Genomic DNA, 12248 nt, shown 5'->3' with positions numbered 1-12248 from the left:
TGGTCCGGTCAGTGCATACTGAATGCACTCCTGAAAATAAATAAGGATAAAAGCATGTAAGCCATGTCTGCGCTTCAACATGGTAAAAGTAGCGCCATGATAGTCAAATAAATGTTCTGCACTGTCCTGCATATTGCATAATGAGACAATTTCACAAGCTATCCTCGAGAATGACCAACCATTTTGGACAAACAGATGCAAAATCGCTTTTCAAATGGACGACAAAGGCTAATTTTGGATTATTACAGGATCTAAGAACCGAAATAAAACTGAACCAATTCCACCGAAAAGTGTTTAACTGCAAACTACCCCCTCATGCTATCCCATGTGGTTCTGTGAAAATAACCTTAAATTGCAGTCTAAAAGCGGAACAAAACGGTCGAGCACACAAAACAGTCAGCCTTTACCTATACGACTGATTTTACCATGAACAGTTCGTTTAAAGTGACCATCTCACCTTAACATTAGTTTTGGGTTGAAATAGCCAAAATGGGGTCCCTGGCTTGCACTTACCGGCTTGAACACTCACAAGATCGAACAATGCCTCAAATCGAAAACATCAAATTTCAAAGTTGCAGCACTTGGATTCAGAGGGACTAATGCATGAGAATGCCCCCTCTGAATGTGTGACGTCAGCGCAGACCTAACGATTTTAAATCTTTTACTAAAACGTTTGGAAGCACGCAGTGGTATATGCTGCTTTGCGCGCAACAAGTGCCGCACTTTCAAATAAACTCGCTAGGAACAGCGGAGATCCCAAAAAGTAAGCAAAAGTAAAAGCCTAATATCTTGAAAACCGGTGAATATTTTTCGATGAGATTTGGTAGATATTCGTTTTCGCTCTTTCTGAACCGAGCAACATCACTTTCATGCCAATTAATTAGCTTTTTTGAAGGTGGGAGGGTCCCTTCTAAATTGGCAGAGAACATTTAGACATGTACGACCAGTAAAACGCCTTTTGGGCGAAGAACGAGCGAGCGAGATAGTGAGCCCTGCACGTGCAGAAGGGCGAGAGGGTACTTCCAACGGGCTTGTGCAAAGCACCCTTCTAACCGGTTGCTAGCGGTGTACCAAATTTGAACGCAATCGGCACAGCCGTTCCTGAGATCTGGAAGCGGCATTCTGCACGTGCGCACGTGCAAACGGGGTCCAAAATGAAAATGACTTTTGCACGGCACCCTACTAACCGGTCCCCAACCGTGTACCAAATTTGAGCGCAATCGGCCGAGCCGTTCTCGAGATCTGGAAACGCCCCCTGCACGTGCGCACGTGCAGTAGCACCCTAACCGCAACACATGGGAATGCATTGCCTGGTGGGTGCCTACCTGTATGCCAAGTTTCAGCGAAATCGCCCCAGTAATTACCGAGTTACTGAAATGGGAACAAATTTGGCACCTCTTATTGTTGTATTTTGCACGTGCAGTGGGGGTCACTCACATAGATGAAGAGTATCCGACCTTTGGTAGAAGGGATGCAGCTACCCTATAAAAATGACCGCAAGACAATCGCTCAAGCCGCTGCTGAGATATGGGCCTCTCAAAATCAGTACTTTTGCAAAACTGCTTGAACACCCTTGACTTTTCACGTGGCACGTGCCACGGCGGTCACTGAGATGTATCAAAAGTAGTCAATTACGGGGTAGAAGGGATGGGGCTACCCAGCAAAAAAGACCGCAGGCCATTCGGTCCAGCGGTTGCTGAGATATAAGCCTCTCAAAAGCGTTACAGGCCGGGCCGGGCCGGGCCGGGCCGCTCATACTGAGATTTTTCCGTTATATTGAAAAGACTTCGCTTCGCTCGCTGCGCTCGCTCGCTCGTAATAACGATTCAATGCAAGAATGAGAACGCCCAAATATTCTCGAAACGGTTATGGAATAAAATAGCATTTAAAAAGCGTAAGGATATTGGAATAATAATCAATAAAAATAGCCTCATATGAAGAAATTTCCATCTATCACAGAACAATGGCGCCGGAAACCCCGGTTTGGCTCATTCGAACCACCACGAGGAGGACTATATAATTGGGAACCAATAACTGGAGTTGACAGCAGTTGTGGAGGGCTAAAATACGGGATGGCCACTTTGCCCCGGGTGGCCGTTTTGCCCCGGTCTCCCCAAGATTCCTTTACTACTCAGGTTGGTTCACTAGGGAAATAAAGGCGCTGTGGTGACTGGTGACGTCATCAGAGGAAATCCTTCACGTTAAAATGAAGGGGTCATTTGAATTGCTGATTTGGGTTCGATATAGTCCTATTTTTTTAGTTTCAGCCCCAATTATCGTAATGAAGCGAACTCCTTTGTTACATTGGTACAACTTTTGATGACACATAATCCTTTTTTTCTCCAGCTCGCTCGAAAGATGATGAAATTGGCATGCATGCCTATGGGTGAAGGGAGATTCTACCGCCGTGGTGACGTCACGGTAAAGGGATTCTGGAGCTCGTGAACGGGGGCTGGGTCTTCCCTACCCATATATGTTCATTTTACACACATCCTATAGTGATAACTGGTTTGGCTTAGGTGTTCAGGGTCTAGTGTTAAGGTTGGAGAGTTTGTATGTACACTGTACAGAGCATTGCGTATGCGGCACGTAGGATGAGACAGGTGCACCGCCCGCTGAGATAACCACCAGCGTCATGGCTGTACCGTAAACTGCGAGCACATAACTCACAATGAACCGGTGCAGTGCCACCCTCTTGGCATAAATAACGACCCTTGCGCCGTGGCCAACTCTGGCCATTAAGCTCTGAGACGTTTTTTCAGGACCCTTACATATCGCTCCGTAAATCATAACGGCGTTAAATTACCGCCATGCCGGCGCGGTGACTGTGCATTGCGGCGCAGCATACCCGGCCGGCTGGTGTTACCCACCGGTCGCCGGCCGCTGCGTTGAAGTCACCGCCGAGTGACCGGCCGGTAACAGGTTGGGAGGGTGCATGGCGGACTGCAGAATCCATCCTGCGTCCGCGGTACTTACATGTCCGGTAATGGCAAAATGATTCAACGACTGGTTTAATCTTGATAGGCATGTAGCTAAAAATGGAGCGCGTTAAACGCTATACTTCACGCATGACAAACGACTCCCCCTATAGTTGCTGAATCCTTGCTCAATCCGCTGATAAGATAAGGGAAAATGTTAATGAGGGAGATGTGTTGTTACATGGAGCATATCCTTCGTGTAGATTTCAAATCGATACCGCTAGTGATTTAGCGGCACGCATCGAAGCGTATCACGAACATTTGCACCGGAATGATCTCTTTGATCAGCTTGCTGCGGCCTCATCTGGTTTTTGCCCATTGGTTTTGATCGAAAAGAGATAACAGAAGCGATCAGAATATACGTCTATTCGCTTATTTAATTACAATAAGGTTCAATTGCAAGTTAAGCCTGTAGTGAAGGTGGACTGGAAGGTAAACACAAGAGAAAATATATATAAGTTAACGGATTCAGAAAGGAGGTGCCTATCTATCATGGAGGCTGCGGGGCATGCTCCTAAAAAGTATACCAATCTTCAAAAAGCTATTCGGATTTCCTGACCTTTCCATTTCCGTTGCTGCACAACGCAATAAAATATATGTGCTAAATGTATTTTGACTGCATTAATAAATGTACTTGTAAGCGGATAATGTTTATTTTAGAAGATAGCAAAAGATTGTCCATGCTGAATGTTGATGCTCCAGCTGACCCCTGATCCGACAGACCTAAAACATACACTGATGCATATCAAAAGAAAGCTTCTCAGATCTGTTTTTATAACTTGCCGTAGCTGTAGCTTTTTAACTGTAGGGTAGCCTGGGGCAAGACGCCCCAGATAATTTATTTTGCTACATAACTTTTGTCCCACATCACCTGAAAGGCCAAATTTGTGCTCAATGCGTTCTTTGGACATTTTACTTTAAATTGCACCCCTCAAATTGATTCACTTATGATCGGACTCCAAGCTAGGAAGTGATTTGTGAAGCAACTGCAAATGGGGCATTTTGCCCCAACCCCAGGGCAAAACGCCCCACGGCCTGGGGCAAGTAGCCCCATACCTTAGATTAAAGATTTAACATGGTAGTTGGCTAAATCTTATGTGAGAGGTCCGTTAGACCTCTGGAGGCACGGCACTGAAGTTAGCACATTCCATCCTGTCAGGTGCTCAGCATATGACACTGTTGTATGAGCAGGTTTTTCACCTACCTCATAAGACCAAATAATAAATTATTGCAATGCAAATGTTAACAAAATACTTCCTTTGCCATCCAGTTGCTGAGAAAAATACACATAAAGGCACAGAAACTTACTGTTCGCCAGCTACCGAACATTAGAAAGTGGGTAGCCCCAACAACACAAGAGGTAAAACGCCCCAGGGGCTTTTTGCCCCGCGACCTACTGGGGCGTTTTACCCCATCACGTAGTTCGGTCAGAGAACAACGCCTTGCACTCCAGTAAGACATAATTTAACACGAACCAACCCGGCATGATAAGCGTTAGACAATAGTTGTTCAAAATACATAAAAGTCGTTAACCAAATGTGGACCATAAAAGAACGCCATGATTCATAATCTGACAACAAAACATAAAAATCACTCAAAAAACACATTTTTGGCTATATCTCCCGAAAGAGTCATCACAATTTCTTTCCAGTCTGCTCATATAATGATCATATAGTGCACGTTTTATAGAAGAGATGATGTTTCCCCAGAACCCTGCCAGTTCCGAGAAACATCGGTGAGGCGTTTTACCTCGGCGGGGCGACTTGCCCCGGTCTACCCTACTTTTATGATCCCGACCCTTATGATGTATCATTATGATAACAGTTAACTTCAACTTACTTTGAATCTGTATCTATTAGGTTTTATTTTCATAGAAGTTATTCCGATTGTAATTGTTATATCGAGTACTAAAAGTAATTTCGGTTTACCTACCTGCGTAAGTTTTTTTACGTAATCTGACCATTTTAGATGAAAGTCATGGAGACTGGAGACATGATGTGATTTACCTAAAACACCGACCTTTACATACATGTTTGATATTGCATCATTTCCCTGCATGCAGGTGGAGGCCAAGCGTTTGCTATCGGCTCAGGTGTGCAGAGTGTGGACTGTGGACCCGCGGAACTGCGTAGTTGAATGCAGCGGTCGGCGGCGCGCTGGGAATGGGGGACGCGCGGGAGGGGAGGGGAGGGGAGGGGAGGGGAGGGGAGGGGAGGGAGTGCGAGCCACGGCCGGAACGCAGCGAGGTCTCTGCGGGCAATGCGACTTACGGCGCCGCGGAGGGCGGACAGCTTACTGGGACAGTGCATCGTGACACCGCACGCACACGTAAGGTTGCAAATATGCTGCAGCTTGCACTCTGCAGTTAACTTGCTGTTCACTCTGTAACAGCATAACTTCACCTTTCATTAATAATGAAAGGGCAGTGGCTTAAACAAGCGCTTGGCTGTTTGACCATAGCAATTCAAATCCTAAGATTATTCAGTGTAAAGTGTTTGAATGTTGAAGCGCTTTACCCAACCATAAATACGTTACGATGCATCTGGCATTAGTGAAGGGCTTTGCCTTCCATGAGTACCAAACGAATTTGTATTCCGCACATGTCGTTCACAGGTGTGCCTGTGACCACAGATCGTTTTTAGAGCCTCTCCATTCTTCAGGAGACGGCCCTGCCATAGCACGCCAGCTGGGTCAGTTGAACCGGGTCTAGTCCAGCCATCAACATGTCACATTTGTCCAGAGAAACAGCTGGTATCTTCTTTCTTTTTGAAGCCAGGCACTCATGGGATAGTTGGGCTAGACGTTCTCACTGCTTTGCTCAACCAAGGTGCATATTAACTTGTCGTTACTGTTCTTGTCGAAGAATTATGTGCGATTACTGATCCACACAATAATATGCCCGTGAGGCAGCCTCAGTCGTTTATCGATTACGGCGCCCGTCGTCGTTCATGGCTCCTTATTCAAGGGTGATGTCCATTTGAACCTCTGCACTAATGACATTATGCAGTTAGCTCTGCAACACCGTTAGCATTACGCAGTTAATTCTGCAACACTGTTAACATTATGCAGTTAACTCTGCGCTGGATGCGGTGGCTGCGTGGCCTCCCATTTTGAACATGCGTTTGCAGGAGCTGGTCCTGCTGTCTCACGCGGCTCACGTCGCGTCGGTACGGTACCCGGTGGTGACCGTCGTCTGTACACTGTACCACAGCTGTACCGCGCGTACCAGCTGGTCCGCTCGGTGGGACGGTACCGGCCGTTTGTCCAGGGACAACACTGGTAACCTCTGTCTCTCAGGAGCCAACTACTACGGCTGTTGGTTAGCCAACATATAGGCTATAGCTCAGCCAACAAGCTGTCGCAATCAATAGCTTTTATAATGATGGGACCAAGGACAGGACTGGAGCCAGCTGGAGCTCTGTCCCTCAGCAGCCAGCTGTCAGGGCTATTGGTCAGCCAACCTAATGCCAGCTCAGCAAAGCTGTCACAATTGAAAGTATTTTTATATATAATCGAGCCCACACACTCAGCATGCCTTAAGTAAGCACGCACTCTAGTAATCTTCGCTTCGACAATGTGCAGCTGAGTCGCTCGAGAAAAGAGAAGGTGCATAAGCGTAAATGTTGCGTTTCGTGAAGTCATCTGAGTGCTTAACAGTTCTTACATGTTTTTTTTTCGCCTCAGAGCCCGTTTTCATTATGCGTGTGACAAGTTTTCCGTTTATTTCAACATTATTGCAATGCAGCAATGGTTGTTATCATTTGTTGCTGCTGTCCGCTGCATCTTCTGTGTTACAAACAATATTTCAGGCGATTGTCACTTTTGCTTGCGGTGCAATGTACGCACAATGTATCTCTACACATTGTACCCATATTGTAAAATACATATAACCTACGCCTGTTCGGCGATTCACTGGATGTTGCATGGCCAGATTTGTTGGTGGCCCACACTATGATTTTCTCATGTTTATGCCATGATTGCCTTCATGCTTGTTTGACTGTCTTGACGCCAATTTGATCCATTTCTTCTTCATTTTCACGTTTTCGATTGCGGAGTTGTTGTTCTTCGTTTCTGATCTGCACGATTTGCGATAATATCAAATATTTTGCTTCCTGGAATGCCGATGGTTTTGGCATTGTTGCTTTATTTTGCATCATCAATGTGAATCCCACAGAAATGCAGATCCATACTGCATCGTATCTGACCTAAATACACCAATATCTGTCATATTAGCACACCACTATAGACGAAGGCAATTGGATGTGAAACACCATTCACCAGAAATATCGTGATCATGGCCGATTCAAACACAATTTTATCTCTGCGCAATGTGCGCTGCCGGCGTTCGGGTCCGACGGTCAACCGGAACCGACGCTGCACTGACATTCGACCCGCGACTTGCACCTGTCCCGTGCCATGTCGCCATGTGGGGAGACACAGTATCGGTCGCTGGGCCTGATACATGTCCACCGAACAACCAAGCTTAAAAACGAACGGAAAACACGTCGCCGAGTACAGTATGAAAGTAACCCTTTTTAATAGATGTTTTCTGTTGTTTTTTTTCTGGATGTTTTCTGGAGCACTGACTATGAGGTTACCAAGGAAGTACTCACTGTGAACGGCGAAATAAATAATTACATCACTGTATACGTGTATACCTATATCATTTTTGCATATACACAAGTGTGTTGCAAATAACAGTGCAGTGCTAATGCGCATTATTTATCAGCGGCATCGGCAGTGCTTCGGCTGTTTCTATTTTTGATCACACGATATTCCATATTTGATCACACGCACTGGGCACACAAGCTAAAGTCTTAATTTGGATGCAGGGAGAATGGTCACAGTAGCCCGTTTTCATTGCAATTCAGACGATACCTATATTGCAATCACATGATGGCGCTCGCAGTGTTCCATGTGTTCAGCTCTGTCGCGACCGATGTGAATGGTATGCGTTTTTCTGTTATTTCTGGCGATCGCCATCCCATTTGGTTCGGGTTTCGTTTCTGAGCTCGTTTTCCACGTCACCTGGTGCTGTTCTCTTTATCGCTGGTTTTCTTCCCACGATGCTACATTGCCTAGCTGCATTGGTGTTCATTGTTTTCACAGCTGCAGATCTATTGGTATCACTTTTTGGCGCTATGTCGTTCGTTTGGTGTCTCGTGCTAGTATTTCAAGGCTCAATCGATTGCTGATACATTCAGGGTAACTTTGCCGAATGACTGTCGTAATGCTCGCTTTGGTGGTGCTCGCCTCGCACCGCAGGTGAAATAATTCAGTTGCGTTGTGAACACATTGTCGTGGCTCACCCACCGCCATTTTGTGCAACGTGACAACTCTTCACCGGAATCGGCGTATAACTTCTGAACCAAGAAAAGCTTGCTCTAGCATGTCGTGATGTGCGCTAATATGTTCTCAGAGTTGAACTCAGTTCGACAGTTTGGCCCACATACGGCAAAACCACCAAAATAGGTAAATACTCGTAGTACCGAAACAATTTTGCAAGCAGTTTCTGCAATAACCTTGGTATCAATAGTCGGATGTCATGTGTTTGCCACCGTCCTGTTTCTCTCGTCGAGACGCATCGAATGAACTATAATTTGACCTGAAAAGGTCAACTGCAATATTTCATCTCAGGTCAAGGTCATGACCTGACTGACACTTTGTTTGAGGGGGTCCACTTTGTGGGGGGCCAATAGCGAGCGTCTCTCACCCCCGTCGCCAGAGTCCTGGCTGCGCCCCTGGCAGCGCCGTATCTTGCGCGATAACTCATTATCGACTATCGTTTACGTCGACACACACAAATGTTTGAACATTACACACTGGATAACACCTCGATAGCCGCTGCTTCGAGCTGCACAGCGCACGCCCTGCCATGTGTGGTGAAGGTTGTTGGGCAGGGGCTCTCCGAGCTGTTCCTGCCTCCATTCTGACGGAGCCTGCCCTGGACGCGACGCTGTCATCTGCCACTGACAGCTAGCAATGACACTACATCGGATCTACTGTCAGAGTGGCACACCGAGCATGACAGTGGTATTCGCCACTTCGCCAATGCTTCGCTCACTTGATGCAAATATTTGCTGGCGTTTCCGCTGCATCGACAGGGAAGCCATGAAAAGCGTGTGTCCACACCGACAGCAAATATAACGACTTCTTGAAAGGAAATGGCACATACTTGTCACACAGACTTAGAAGCATTTTTTTCCACACAGAGTAACAAATACCTATGTTACCCACGTAGTTCAACACGCCATGTCTCGCACACATCAGCGGTCTGGTGGCTTATGCATACTTACGAGTTGATGGTGCCATGCCATGTACTCGTAAGTACACTGTACAGGGCGGGTAGCTAAGCATATCATACCCGTAAGTAGCGTAAGCTGGCTTTGGAACAGCCTGAGGCGGCCAAAAATACACGGTTGCACCTCACAATCCTCCACAGTTTATATATTGGTGCGTGCCGGGCGCTGTTACCGGCTATAGCGCGGTGACGATAAAACCGCGCACGGCATTGGCGGTGTCGGTAACCAGTAACCACTATAGCGGCCGGGTGCTGGGCAACCCTAGGCTGATTACCCATGGATCTCGAACACCGCACACCGCTAGCGTGTCAAGGAGGCGTATGTGACCCGCCGGCGACCCATTACACCACACAGCACTTGACCGAGCCCGAGTCGAGCCAAAACACCTCGGCCAAAACAGATATTATATAGCTGAGGATTCGGATGCGAATCGTACCCGCAATAATGGTGCCGGCCTGACAATAAACAGCATCGGTCCCGTTCTTTTCCTGTATAGGCATCTGTGAGCTTCGCCTGTTATGCCTGTTCGCCTGTTACCCCCATCACCTGTTATGGGCTCCCTCTGTTGAGAAAAGAAGCCTATACGATTTGGCAGCCCTTGACACGGTCGCCTGCAGGTCATTTCAAAGGCCACATAAAGCCGACAGTGGGCAGTTGTGTATCAGTCTACCGTCACATTCAGAGGCTCGCCATTTTCGTTTTGCGGTATACCCTCGACATGCTAGAATGTTGCACGACACTTGGGTCACCAACTAGTGGCGCACTCTATAGGTGACCTCAGAGCGCCACACAGCCGGGGTACACGGGGCCCATGCATACGGACAGATGTCCGGCCGCTCAGCTCGCGGCCCAGCTTCTCCAGAATAGAGGACCGGCCACACTGTGCCGGAGCTGGGTCTCCGGAGCGGAGGTAGGCCGGCCACACTGTGCCGGAGCTGGGTCTCCGGAGCGGAGGTTGGCCGTGTGCCGGAGCTGGGTCTCCGGAGCGGAGGTAGGCCGGCCACACTGTGCCGGAGCTGGGTCTCCGGAGCGGAGGATAGGCCGGCCACGTTACACTCAGCTGGGTCTCCGGAGCGGAGGATAGGCCGGCCACGTTACACTCAGCTGGGTCTCCGGAGCGGAGGATAGGCCGGCCACGTTACACCAGCTGGGTCTCCGGAGCGGAGGATAGGCCGGCCACACTGTGCCGGAGCTGGGTCTCCGGAGCGGAGGTAGGCCGGCCACGTTACACCCAGCTGGGTTTCCGGATTACGACCGGAAGGCGCGCTGGCCGCGGTGGAACATGAAATCAATGCCAATGCCCAGAGTGTCCAATGCCCCCTCCAACAAACTAAATCAATAAATTACGCCAGGAGTGATTTGCTTTGACTTGGGATGATGGCCGATTTGGTTGCGTGTTCGTCTATGAGTTGTGTCGCCTCACACCTGGTGTGAATTCCGCGCATCACAGTTGGCTCACTTATGAGCACAGCCGGTCGACCGAACATTATCATAGGCCCTGCCACTCGAGCGACATCCGATCAGGACCGAGCTGCGTGCCGGCGACAACCGGCCGCGGCTGTTGTACTTACGTATTCACGCAGGCTTATAGGTGAATGCGTAGGCATGCTCTTTACGCCGAGTTATGACTCGACATGACTCGACCACGACGACATGGACACGTGAGATTCATGTGGGGAAGACAAGGACTGGTGCTTTCTGAAATGGTCGGTTATTTACTCACATCTGGCGTTAAACGAGCTGCAAAGTGTGACTGACTGCAAAGTAAATGGAACGGGTGCCGTTGACAAGCATGTATTTTCCGCCGCAGCTATGGCATGGCATTGGCGGCGCGGTGAAACTTTCCAACCACAGTTCATGGTCCACATAGCTTGGTCAGAGGCTATTTGCCTTTCCGGGCTATTTCAGTCGTTATGGCTTTTTGGTGGTGCTGATCTTACATGTACAGCCCACCGCTTAAGTAATGTAGGGTTTTACCCATCTCAACGGTTGGCTTTGACTGGCGATTGTTTAATGCGGAGTGATCGAAAAGAAGATGTCAATAGCTAAAGTTGCAGCTGCAAGGGTGACGATACATATAAGCTACATTCAAAGTTTCATTGTAGTCTGGCTAATCGTTCCTTAGCTTCAGAAGCAGAACATACCCATGACTGAAACCCCACATTACTTCTGCTTTGGACTGTACCTATTAATGCAGCAGTCTACACTTATGTACACGTGTCGCTCAGCAAATGCAGCAGTGCTGACTGCAGTTCCAGAAAAAGGAAAGAACCTGTATGAACTATGAATGCTGTGACATCACAGAGCTGATTGTCAGGCGCAGTTTGTCATTGAACCCCTGTCCTCTATACCGGCTGCTGACCTGCAAGACGTCCCCCTCTGGAAGCCGTTCCAACACCGCTGCTAGTCGATCGATATTCGGTCACCAACACCGCGCTGGAACGCACAGTACGTTACGTGACGGCAGCATCCGGGGAGCGAAAAGCGGCTCGGCCAAGGTTCCACCTGCATGACCGCCTTCGCTACCGCAAGCACGCTGTCACCAGTAGAGGTGAGTGAGGTCGTGCTCATATATAGGACATGTTAACTAGCAATGGTGCTGAGTGTGCAGGTAGAAACACCTTCGTCACTTCCGCGCTAAACGCTTCGCATTGTCAGGCGTATTGCAAGCGATTGTTATAACGCATGGTACGATATTGCAAGGGAGCCTGTTGGTTAGCGCCAATGTGTGTGATATGTATCTTGTGTTTACAGTCGCGGTTTTCCACAAATAGAAAGTGTCGCCCTGGTTTTCCGGTATGTACGTACTGATCTACATTGTTCAGCGTTGTTTGGCAGCGTTGTCGCCGACGAAAACAACTTTGACGCTCGCGTCCTTGAACCACCAGGGTCAGCCGGAAATATGTATCAAAGTTGATCCACCCGTTGCCACAGAAATTTCGGCTGACAAAAAAATAATAATGATAAA

The sequence above is a fragment of the Amphibalanus amphitrite genome, unplaced genomic scaffold, assembly GCF_019059575.1.
Source record: "Amphibalanus amphitrite isolate SeventyFive unplaced genomic scaffold, NRLGWU_Aamphi_draft 000059F_arrow, whole genome shotgun sequence".
NCBI classification, from domain to species: Eukaryota; Metazoa; Arthropoda; class Thecostraca; order Balanomorpha; family Balanidae; genus Amphibalanus; species Amphibalanus amphitrite.
This window is presented reverse-complemented; position numbering follows the sequence as displayed.